The sequence below is a fragment of the Antechinus flavipes genome, chromosome 2, assembly GCF_016432865.1.
Source record: "Antechinus flavipes isolate AdamAnt ecotype Samford, QLD, Australia chromosome 2, AdamAnt_v2, whole genome shotgun sequence".
In the NCBI taxonomy this organism is placed as follows: domain Eukaryota; kingdom Metazoa; phylum Chordata; class Mammalia; order Dasyuromorphia; family Dasyuridae; genus Antechinus; species Antechinus flavipes.
In genome coordinates, this window is record NC_067399.1 from 455644958 (window position 1) to 455658257 (window position 13300).

The window sequence follows — 13300 nt, forward strand, 5'->3', positions numbered from 1 at the left end:
ATGGAAACCTTAATGAGACTTTCACTTGACCAAGTTTTTCAGAGCCGGCTCTTTGTGCCTACTCTTTTCCATTACACATGTATTCTCCCCCTCCCAAAAATAAAACTCAGTGCATTGACTCAGGGCAAATGTTTGGTGGTGATGAATTAAAGGGGATGGTTTGGATTTGTCAGGAGTTGGCTCAAGATCCCGGTTTTTCAGCCCAGCAATCGTCACCCATGTCAAGTTCCCAAGCCTGGTCTCTACAGCATGTTTCTGGGATTTTAGATGCAAGTAAAAGTGGGCCTTTCATATTTTTATTTCCTTAAATGTTAATGAGCAACACACTGGAAAGGCAGTAGCACTGCCTGCACAGCCCAACTGAGAGATCATTATGTTCTAAATAAGAGATCACTCACTGTTAGTTTATTAATTGAAATGGTTAGTCACATTCATATAAAGGTTGAACACAGAGGAATGTGCTTCTGTACTCTACAAATATGTGTACATGAAGAAGGATATAAGACTGTGTGTTGTGTCTGGAGCAACTCTATCAGAGTAAATAGAACTGGGTTCAAATACTGCCTCTTACATGCATTTGCTACATGATATTGGACTAATACCTTAAATTCTTAGTACCCTAGGCAACTCTAAAATAATAAATTACAGGAGAGGTGCCATTCTACATTATGACAAGGATTTTTCTCCCGGGGTATTTCCCATAACAATAAATTCACAACAGTATATGCATATATATACATACATATAAGTATATATTTTTTAGTATTTATGTATATTTACAGAGAAGCATCATAATGTATTCAAATAGAGAGTCAGGAAAACATATACTAATACCTACTCAATGGTCTAGAAAATTTTCTAAGTTGCAAAAAAAGGTCCTGATCTGGTCTGATAGAAGTATTTTCATAAGTGAATTTATTGATATCATTGAAATCCAACATTCAGACCCTGTTGCTCCCTCTATTATATGTGTGTATGTGTGTGTATATTCCCCAATAATAAAATTATATTTATTACATTTTTATAAGAACCTCTGTTGCCTACAGACATAATGATATAATGGGATGGATTTGATTTTAAGGCCAGATAGTTACATGTATTGTATCAGGAAATGTTTTAACCTTTCTGAACCTTTTTTCCTTCATCTACAAAATGAAAGAATTGGATTAAGTATTGTTTAAGGATTTTTATTTCTAAATTCTGTGATCCTTAAGATAAAGGAGGAACTCTCTTCAGTACTTAGGGAAGAGAGATAAGAAAGAAAATTTGAGTTATAGAAAACATTGGCCACCTTTCCTCATGTTACTGGCCACCTAGTTTACCCACTCATCAGATAAACTTTTCTCATGTCAGACCTTTCAAACTTACAGAAGGAACTTATTTTTATATAGGGTCCATTATAGAGATAAGAGAATAGTGTTAAGCTTGAAGCTGATGCTGGGAAATACTGATAGCACTCACTTGAAAGGGAAAAAAAATACCTTCTGTGTGAAGGAATAGGTAATTTGGTATTGGGGTTCACTTTAGGGAGGGAACTATTTTTCAAGGCTTGAGAGTCTAAGACTAAAGGCTAGTCTTGAGAAGATAGGTCTTCTCCTCAAGCTCTTTCTTCTTTTCCATTCTCTGGAGTTAGAAAAGGAGGTAGGTCCTGCTCTAGGTGACTCATGTTAGTATATTTTCCAGAAGATAACCAATCAACCTCCTGTCAAAAGCCATGTTTTATGCACCTTTGCCAAAAGGAAATAGTCCTGCTGCACTTGAAGTTGAGATATCAGATGTGCTCTAGCTGAGAGCAGAGCTTGTTAATTAGAGAGGAGTTCTGGGGCTGGAGGTTGAGAAGCATCTTTTCCACATCCCAAGTGTCTTCAATACTTTTTTTAGAAGACATCTCCATAAAAACTCTCTTCTGATTATCTCCTCATGGGGTAGAGATGATTGTGGATACTTGAAAGCCATGCTGGGCACAGTACAAGAAAGTTCTAATATGTCCTAGAAAATTGGAAACATTTTGTCTTTCTAATGACTGGTGGGCCCAAAGGGTTGACTTTTTAGCCATTTGGATTTGGCAGTCCAAGGTGTGGAGAAAGGGTGCTATGATCTGCAATATTAAATGGAATTCTGACACCAACAGAATCAGATTCATGATCCATTTGAGTATTAAAAGTTTACCTCCCAAATGAATAGAACTAAAAGTCATGTCAACTCTGTATCAGGGTCAGCATGAACCAATAATAGGACATGAATACCACAATGGTTATTACAAATCCAGACTACACTGAAATGCATAATATACAAGCATAGGAGATCCCACTTCATTCTGCTTGGGCAGACCATACAGGGCACATTGCATTCAGTTTTGGACATGTTGGAACAAACCAGAGATTATTTAGAAAGGGGCAACTTGGAAAGTAAGAAAATCACAAAATCATAAACAGAATTGGAAGGGATCTAAAGTTAATTCTACTTCAACCCTTGAACTGAGCTTCAAAGAAGTTAAGTAATTGGTCCCAAATTCTGTCTAAGGAAGAATTTGAATTCAGGTTTTCCTGACCATTAGCCCAATACTTTATATAGTATTCTATTATAGATCAAGGCATGTGAAATACAAGTGAATTAAGGTGTCTCTAGATTAAACTCTTATTTAACATAGAAATCCCTTCTCTAGAATCCCTAATAAATCAGTCAATGTCTATTTAAACATCTCCAGGGAGGCACTTGGGAAAATCACTTGAGGCATCTAGGTTCTTAGTTTCATCATTCAGTAGAAGAACAATTCCCATTTTATATTACCTTAATGTTTTCCAAGACCATATTTCTTAGTATCTTTGTGAGATAACTAATGTGAATATCATTAAACCCATTTTATAGATAAGAATACTAAGTCTGGTTGCTCTTTTCTCAGTTAAAGCAAAATGTGAACTGAATTTTTATTCCAAATCTAGCATTTTTCCCATTGTTCTACATTGCTTCTTATCATGAGGTTGCCCTAAATCATTGTCCTGACCCTTTCCAGCTGTTTGCTTCTCTATAAACAATATTTTCTAGATACTTCACACATGCATAGTGTGTCATCTAGTCATCTAACAAAGTCATTTGAAAAATAAGGATAATAGTACATTCCCTCTCTTTTTCACAATGTGCTTATGAGGTTATCAAGAAATTCATTATAAAGACATGATTTATTTTTTATTACATAGTGGCTCAAATCTCTATGTTCAAAAATATTTATAGCAACTCATTCTGTGGTGGCAAAAAATGAAAATTTAGGGGATGCACATCAGTTGAGGAATGGCTGAACACATTGTGGTATATGATTGGGATGGAATGTTATTGTTCTAAAAGAAATGATGACAGCGATGATTTCAGAAAAACCTGGGAAGCCATAGGAATTGATGCAAAGCTAGGTGAGCAGAATCAAGAAAACAACATATATTATAAGAGTAATATTGCAAAGATAATCAATTTTGAAACACTTATCTAGTCTTAGAAATACACAAATCCAAGACAATTCTAATGGATGCTTGAGGAAAATTGTTGTCCACCTCCAAAGAGAGATGTGATGAAATCTGAGTACAGATTGAATCATTTTTTCATTTTATTTTTTAAGATAGCTAATAAAGAAGTATTTTTTTATTTCATGTATAAAATGGCTATCAAAATGCTTGCCATGTTAATAGATTGGGGAGAGACTGTAGGAAGGAAGAGAATTTGGGGCTAATTTTCTTAAGTGACTTTTTTTTAAAGAGAAGTCAAATGAGAGTATCTGTAAAAATGCTTTGTAAAGTATGAGATGCTCAATTCAGTTTTAAAGAAGACTAGAAAGACAGGGAAGTAGTCAGAACACATGACTTGGAATAAGACATGGGTTTGCATCCTTTCTTTTCTGTTTATCAGCTATGTGATCATAGCTGTATCATTTAACCTCCACAGATCTCAATTTTCTTATCTGCAAAATGGGGATAATATCACACTCCCTATTTTTCTACAACATGGAACATATTCTTCAGGTGGTTTCCAATCTTTCCCAAAAGTAACTACTACCTATCTTCCTAAGCTTATTTCTTTATTATTCCCCTTCACACACTCTCCCTTCCAGGTTAATGTCCTATCAGCTATTCAAGAATTCAAACTTCCATTTCCTTTCCTCTGTGTCTTTTTATAGGCCATTCATAACACCAGTGCCTTTTCTTCTCATCTCGGTCCATCAAAATTTTTTGAGATTCTGTTTAAGTACTTCCTTTCTGCAGGAAGTCTCTCTTGACCATCTTCCCTTATATCATACCCCTAACCTAATTGTTAGAATTCTCAAACTTTTCAAATTGTCTTGTGTTTGTCAAGTAGAATGTAAACTCTGAGAGCACAGATCATTGTTTTCTCTATTGTCGTTTTATCTCTAGTCCTCACCACAGTGTCTTGATGCTTAAAACTCTTATTTTATTTGATATGCACCACAACCCTGGGGGATGAGTGCTTTTATTATCCCCTTTTTACAGATGAGTAAAGTGAGACAAAACAGAGGTTGAGTGACTTCTCTGGCTAAATATCTGAAATTGGATTTAATCGAAGTCTTCCTCATTCCAGGTCCATCACTTATTCAATGCACCATCTCTCTGCCTCTACATTTTAATTGTTTTACTTGAGTTGAATATACTCAACTCATCATGTTATGAGGAAAAGAGGCATAAATGTAAGCTAGTAAATAGCAGCAGCAGGCTTAGTCATCATAGTATTGGTAGTATCATTTCAGAATGAAGTTTCTCCTCCCTGTAATTTCAATTCATCATTCTAGTTGTATCCCTTGGAACCATAGAGAATAGGTCCCACATTCACAGTCCAACAAATATCTATGGTCAACTCTTTATTCCAACCTCTCTAGGCATTCTTTTATCTAACATTGATTTCCTTTACTCATTCCTTATGTAACATTTTTTTCTACCTCTCATCCTACCTTCTTTTCCAGGTCTCCTAGTCCCACGTAGACACAGGCCAGTCTCTCTTTTCTTGATTATCAGTTCCCTCAAAAATAAGTGGCTCAAGCTTGAACATTACTTTATATGTGCCTTGACCAGGACCTGGAAGAACAAGACAATCAACTTTCTCACTGTGGACAATAAACGCTACTGTAGCATAGAGAACATGTACCCACAGAAGGAGGGAAATGGAAATTTTCAGTTGTACAGTAACCTGGTTGTCCTTATTATTAGTCAACTATGCTAATGTCATCTGAGAAGAGTACGATAGGCCTCAATGCTCTCAAAAAAAAATCTTTCCTGCTTTATGTTAATATTCTTCAAATCTCACCGCCAAAATTTCATTTTAGTCTGCAATACTTCTATTCTTCAAGTGTCCTGTAATAATTCAGTGTTTTTTGGGAAAAGCTGACACTCACCTGAGAATAAAACTTTGTGAAATGAAGATAAGCAATTGAGATGTACAAAGACAATAAAAAATGATTTAATAACATAGATCAATGTAGTTAGATTGCTCAGTTTATCTTTTTAACCCAAAAATCATTTGTGTTATTTAGCCTAGAAAAGAACACTGTGATAGAAAGTAATCAGAGGCACACATGCCCTTAGTCAAAACTATAGCCAAAGAATCTTTGATGGATATTAATAGGTAGTAGAGTAAACAGATGATGACCAAAATTGAGAATCAAATTCTCATCTCCTTTATCTCACTCTCCACCCCACTCTTGGACTTGTGATTTTATTGAACACTCTTGAAGATTAAGTCCTCCTCCCCCTCCCCATGCATGTTAATATCTTTCTTCAACCATGTGGCACAACGGATAAACTGCTGGTCCTGAAGTAAAGAAATCCTAAATTAAGATTGAGATTTAGATATATACTAGCTATATAACTTTAGGCAAGTCACTTGACTTTGGCAGCTCTTTATCCACTATGTTACACTCCCTCTCTTTACTTCTCTTTCTTATAACATCATTCTCAATGGTAACTCTTGCTGTTAAGTTGATCCTTGGTTTATATCAAAAGAGGTTATATCAAAAAGGATGGGAATGGGAATGGGGCAGGGATAATAAAGAAGCCAAAAGTAGATTCCAATTTGTTCCTTCATTTTTCCAGGATGTCTTTCCCCACTAGTCTTCCAGGATGAAAGAAACTCAAATACTATGTGGGTGACACCAGCTAGCAGCTTGTATGCCTGGGTTCAGAATGTACTGTATTAATAGTAACTTAGAAGCTTTTTTGGTTCAGTACTTACTATTAGCATTTCACTCATCTCCCAGTGTGGGGATTACGAGGTCTTTGATGTCCTGTTTTTATTACATCGTTTCTTGATGTTCTTTTGGTCAGTTTCTGTAAGTGTCTTGATGCCACTGAAATGATTGTAACTTTTCCCATCAGTGTTCCCCCAGTGACTTGAAGCAGACAGGCCTTAATGCAGCAGTACACCATTGTAAGACTAAGTTTCCATTTAAATGATAAACCACAAGAATTTTAGAAGGCCTGGTCCAATTTTTATAGAGACTTGTAGTTAATATTACTCATGGTATATATATTTTGTGAAATTACTTCCAAGCCATGTTCCTTGCTGTAACTGGAAATCATGGTGTGTGCCTAAAGCTACATGGTAGTAGAAGAATGGGAGAGAGGAAGATTCTGGCATGTGGATGAAGCGTCAAGAAAATCCTGAAAATACTGTTCCAAGATCAGACATGGGATAGAAACTCCAGTTACTATGTTTAGTTCAGGGAATTTGCAAAGCTCAGAGCAAGACACAAAGGGAAAAGGAAACATTTTGCCTGACCAAATTGTGCTCTGTCTTTGGGTTTATTCCCATAGGCAGTGCTTTTGATTTTACTATTTTGTCCCAAATATTTTGAATAATCTCTCTAACCTTATTAAGTTTCCAGAAATTAAATCCTTTCCTTCTTTTTTTCTCTCTTCTCTTCTTGTACTTTATTCTTCTAATTTCTCCTTCCCAATACAGCCAACCCATTTTTTTTGTTGTTGAAAGCTATGTTTACTTTATTCACCATCTGAAGTATCCTTATCTTTGGAGAAAGAGAGAAAGGTAGTTCAGGGGTAGAATAGAATGTGTGTTTGATACTTAAAGGGAATTATGTAAGTGAATTCCCAGACAATAGTAGGCAAAATGTGAAAGGTCTAAGCCCTTCTTCTAGTCTAAATGTTTTATGAGAATGGGAGATTGATGACTAATTTATAATGTGTATAGTGAAGTTGCTCTGATTTGACATCATGACCAAGTATGTAGCCTATTTTCTATTGAAATCTTTCTCAGATGTCTCAGCAACATGTGGGGTTCTTAAAGGTTCAATGACCAAATACTTCTATTTAGAGTATATTTATTTTGCTTTTTTCATATTCTTTATCTCTCTCATTAGAATCTAAGCTCAAAATCCCTTTCCTTCTGTAGCATCTTCCCCCAATTGGATGATTCTTTTCAAAACCTTCATGTTTTATTTCTCCTCAGACTACACTCTGGGGAGAAATTAGCATGTTCCTTTGTCTCTCTTTCTCTCTTCATGCCAACTTTTAATTTCAATGTCATTTTTATGGATTGTCTTCTTTGGTAAGAATGTAAGTTCCTGAAGACTATCTATTTCTAATACCAGCACTTAGCATAATACTTACACTTAATGAATGCAAGTTGACTAGTTAATTGGCACATAGTAAGCACTAATAAATGCTTGTTTGTACATTTGTCTATAAGTTACCATCAGATCTTATTGTTTGGGGCAGGGGGTGACTTGATATGGTCAGACTTTAGAAAAATCACTTTGACAGCTAAAGGAAGGATACACTGGAATGAGGAGAAACTTGAGAAGAAGGGAGCAATTACCAGAAGGCCATTGCTATAGAAGCACAGAGATCACCTTATGTAAGGCATCAGAGTGGCTACTGTATAAGGTGAGAAAGGGATAGTAAATTGTAGAGTTTGGTTTTGAAGTCAGGGCCTCTGACTCTGAATTCACCCTTCATTCTTTCATCATAATGACTAGAAGAATAAAAGAAACTTGTTCCTTTTAATGTAGACATACCAATAGAAAAGGGGATTAAAGTGAGTGCTGTTAAACTTTCTACTTGTTTCATTATTGACTAAATATCAGTCTTAAGATCTCTGTGACTATGAGGCTCATAGGAGCTGGAATGAGATATCTAGTCCAACCTGTTCAAGGACAAGAGGGGTAGAATGGCTTCCTTGCTGTCATAGATAATAATCCTTAGGAATAAGATTTGAATCAAAGACTTCTGATTCCAGTCATTTAGTTCTCAGAGAGATCAGTGGAGCAAAGTTCTGAAAGAACACTGGAATGAAACCAAAGTCACCTGGTATAAAATTCTGGCTTTTTCATGAACTAATTGTGTGTCTTTGGGAAAATCACTTCTTGAGGCAATATGGCATACTTGAAAAAGCACTGGGATTATAAAACAGAAGAATTGCTGTCAAATTTCAACCTTGTAAGACTTTAGGTAAGACAACCTAAAGTTAGTCTTGAATATTTTCATCTTTGAAATAAAAGGCTTAGTCCAGATGACTTGAAGGTCCGTCTACTAAATGTGTGATGCCACTCTGAGCATTCCTTTGCTGTAAAATGATAAACTTCATCTATATTATTTCTAAGGTCCTTTTAAAATACAACATTTTATGGATTTTTGCAGAACATATAAAATATATTCACATATTTATACACAAATATATAAGCATATGAGGAAAATCCATAACACTGAGAACTATATAGAAGATGAATGGGCTTCTTTGGAAGGTAGTGGGTATCCTAATCCCTTGATGCCTATTGAGATTTGATGTCTAAACACCAGAGGAAGAATAATCTCAATTCTTGTTCAGGAACAGGTTAAATTACAAATATTATCCCTGACATCTCTTCTCACTATAGGCTGTTTAGATATAGTAATCAAAAGCTTTATCTCTAAAAATAGGAATTTGGCATAAAAGATCAAGAAGATATTTACTATTAGCCAAAATAATCTATGATTTCTCATAGGGTGATGTTTTCTTTTGTTGTTTTCTTGAGCTTATTTTTTCAGTGATGGAAATTCTACCATGAGTGACATAACACTTTTCTTACTGCCAACTGGAGTATATGCCCATGTCAGAGGTCACCTTATGAACTACTGGAAATTTTCATGATTTCAGTAATTCCTTTTTTCAAGTTGCATATTCAACTATGCTCTCTCCCAATATCTGAGTGTCTGAAAAACATGATGAAGAGCCTTACATTTTTGGTCTGTCTTCTAAGTCATAATCCATTTGGACATCAGAGTTTTGCCATTTTTAGTTGTTTTCCTTTCCTCGGATCTAATAGCTCCTTTTGGGGAGTGGGACTTCATTTGCCAAATTTTGGGCCCAAATGGAAAAATCAGGTTTTATAAATAGCAACACTTTCTCCACTGGTGCCTCAGCAGAGGCGGGAATCTTTGTCACTCAGCTCTTTGGAAATGCATTTCCTCTTTTGTCCCTGATGTGGTCCTGGGCAGATCCAGGCCATTGTCTGAGGCACCCACTTTGGGGAAAAATCTTGAGAAAGGGCAGCAGTGCCAATAGCTGGCTTTTAAGTTTTCCCGCCTAGAAAACCCTATTGATGCATTTTTGTGTGCTTACTCTCAGGGGTCAGGCTTCTGATTTGACCTCTTGCTTCCACTCATAATTAGTGCATGCAGAACAGCACCTCCTCTCTTACTAATTGGCTCTAGCAATGAGCCTTTCATAGATTAAATTTGTGAATGGCTGAGTTGTCTTCCAAGGCAAATTTCAAGCATCAGCACATTCAGCTGTGTCTATGTAGCTGGTCAGAGAATTAGGAAATTATTAGCATGGGAATCAAACAAATCCCCTGATTGTCCCATTAAAAAGAGGATAAGTTAACTCTTTAAGGGCATCTAAGAGAGTTATTAAGAAGTTGGATGTGCTTGGCTATGTCCCCACCTGTAGATATCTGGCCTAGGGATATTCCCACCAGCAAGATGGTGTTGTGGAGGGATTAAAATACCAGGAGATACACTGTGTCTGTGCTCACTGTGTAATAGCTTAATGATTACATTTGAAAGTAGGTTATCAGGACAGCTAGCCTAGTCATAGGAACAATGGATAGAGCACCAGCCCTGAAGTCAGGAGGACCTGAATTCAAATCTGGTCTCAGACACTTCCTACCTGTTTGATCCTGGGCAAGTCACTTAACCCCAATTGCCTCAGAAAAAAAAAAAAAGGAGCAGGATGGATAATACTTTTGTAGAAAAGTTAAAGAACCAGGGTTATTGGCAACATGGAGACTAAGAAAGAATCCAAAGTCATCTATAGAGAATAAATGAATCATAGAATCACAGCTTTCAAAACTTGGAAGGCATTTTTCCCATCTCATCCAACCCATATTGAAAAAGAATCCTCCTCTGGAACACAGTCAGCTAATGATCTTCAAGGCTCCATGTTCCTATTTTTAGTGAGAGAGTACCCACTCTGCCCAAGTAACCCATTTCTCTTTGCAGTGTCTCTAAGTGCTAAGAAAAATTTCACACTTAACTTTGCCTTTTTCAACTACCATCCATTGCTACTGCTTCTGGTATTTAGGGCTAAGAAGAACAAGTCTGATCACTTTTTATATGTGTTTAAATTAAATAAGATGAAAAAGAAACAAAAAATTTAAAGAGAAGATATGATCCACTGAGACAGCTTTCTGTTCATATGGCTTGCTCTTATCTCTGGCAGTGATAGACATGGGGGATAGAGAAGGGAATAAGCATATATTAATTGCTTCTTATATACCAGGTCCTATGTTAAGTTCTCTGCAAATATTTTAAAAGGACAGTTTATAGAAGAACAAAATGATTTCAAGCTATCATGGCAAAAATAAAGTCCTAAGCTTCAGGAAACCTGAATTATATTTCCACCTCTGTCATTCACTAATTGTGTGATATTCTATGGAGCTCTTTCTCTTTATCTATCAAAAGAAGTGATTAAATTGAAATATATATAAAGTCTCTTGTAATATTGTTGTTGTTATTTTTGTCCTTGTTCTCGAGGAAAACCATGGTATAAGGAAGGTCATGCTAGGACATGCAAGTGAATTGGATTTAAGTGAAGGGGGGCTGTGCAGGGTCACCTAACTCACTTTCTCCTCCAAAGCCATCTGGGGTCAATGCCAAGTTATAGATCAAAACAACTGAAAATAACCTTAGATGAAATAGGACTCCTTGGCCTTTTTAAGCTAAGGTCTTCAACAATTCTCAGTTTGACTGAAAGCATACCCATTAAGTGATTACAGCTAGATAGCAATTGAGGCAAAAAATCTCCTCTTTCACCTAGTTCAAAAATTTCTAAATAAGTAAATAAATGAAGAAATGAATCTGGGAGGGTAAGACAATTGCCCACCAATAAGTCCTAGGCCAAGCTCTATTTGTCATTGTTTGGGTCTTGATTGACTCAGATTGAATGTAAACACTAGTCATTTCTTATATGATTAATCAATTAGTTAATATTGTGTCTTGCATACAGGAATAAGAACTACTTCTATGTTTCTAAGGGCATTGGGAGCTCTCAAATAAGAAACTCCTACCAATGCAACGTGGCACTTTCTCTTCTGTAAGAAAATTGCCTAACACTTTGAACTATAACTTTTCCAGTATCATATAGCCAAGATATGTCAGAGGTATGATTTAAAACCTAAATCTTTCTAGCTCTAGTTCCTTATCCACTGTGCTATTTTGGCCTAATGCTTTCTTTGTATATTGTAAACATTTCACAAATATTTATTTAGTACAGTTTAATTGAATCAAGCTTGTTGGTTCCAAAATGTGTTTTGAGCTTCAAAATTAAATTTTCATAAATTGCTTTTATTCTCTTTCCTAGAATCCATGGTACTAACTATACACATAGTCCTACATATCTACCAAACCATATAAGGTTCTATGTGATTCAAGAGTAGAAAGCCCTGTACCTACAATCTCCATTTTCTGAATCTAATTTAAGATCTTCTCTGATACAGAATTGTCTCTAAGCAAGGCTATCTGCAATCCAACTCAAGGAGATATGCACTTCCAGAAATCAACTCAATTTTATGAAAATATGAACAAGAAAAACTAATACTGGTTTTCATGTCCTTGTTTATCACGAAAACTGATTTTTAAAAATAAATTCTCTAGGTGTATCCATATGTCATTCAGGTATTCAACTTCTATCTCTGTTAACAAGTTGTAATTTTACATAAAGTAATATCCCATATATGAATAATATGGAATATTATTGTTTGGCAAGAAACAAGCAACAGAATGATTTCAGAAAGGCCTGGGGAGACTTACATGAACTGATGCTGAGTGAAATGAGCAGGACTAAGAGATCATTATATACTTTAACAACAATACTATATGATGATCAATTCTGATGGACCTGGCCATCTTCAGCAATGAGATGAACCAAATCAGTTCTAATGGAGCAGTAATGAACTGAACCAGCTACACCCAGCAAAAGAACTCTGGGAGATGACTAAGAACCATTACATTGAATTCCCAATCCCTATATTTTTGCCTGCCTGCATTTTGGATTTCCTTCAGAGGCTAATTGTACAATATTTCAGAATCAGATTCTTTTTGTACAGCAAAATAATGATTTGGACATGTATACTTATTTTGTATTTGATGTATCCTCTAATATATTTAACATGTATTGGTCATTCTGCCATCTAGGGGAAGGGATGGGGGGAAAGAGGGGGAAAAATGGAACAAATTGTCAATGCTGTAAAATTACCCATGCATATAACTTGTAAATAAAAAGCTATTAAAATAAAAATAAAATAAAAATAAAGTGATACCCCAGTATTTGTTTTTAATTGGTTCCATTGCTTCTAGAAAGCATGACAAATAGGAAAAAATGAGTATGAATAAATTTTTTCCCATAAGGAGTACATCTCTAATCTGTAACCTAATCAATCCACGCCATCCAATTCCCCAAAGGGCAAGTGGGGTTTCCAGCTATTAAAAAAAACAAGCCAGCCCAGTCCTTCCCTTCTTAACCCAACTCAGTTTCTGAGAGGAACTATGATCTTTACACTCTCCCCTAATCCCACACAGTCCAAGTTACCTTGGAAGAGAAAGGATGCTGGAGACTGAATTTAGAGGCAGAAGCTATGACTCTGCCTTCCAGGGCTTTTGGCCACCAACTAGAGCTTATAGTTACTAGGACTCCTGTGTCCTCTGCCACTACTTTGGCCTGAGCTTCCACTGCTCCTGGTTGCTTCTTGTCCTGTTGAGCACACAGGATGCTTCAGCATGACTTCCAGTACTCCTCTTTTAGGAATAGGGAA

At 36.0% G+C, this 13300-nt stretch overlaps 1 protein-coding gene across 2 annotated transcripts in view; it reads right to left on the reverse strand.

Moving 5' to 3' along the window:
- The window catches only part of TNC (tenascin C), a 731463-nt gene extending 726401 nt beyond the window's left edge, over positions 1-5062 (reverse strand). For both annotated transcript variants that reach the window (XM_051979516.1, XM_051979515.1), the window contains exon 1: positions 4949-5062. The gene's annotated coding sequence lies outside the window, so the exon portion shown is untranslated. The remainder of the gene's footprint in view (positions 1-4948) is intronic.
- Positions 5063-13300: the final 8238 nt, after the last annotated feature.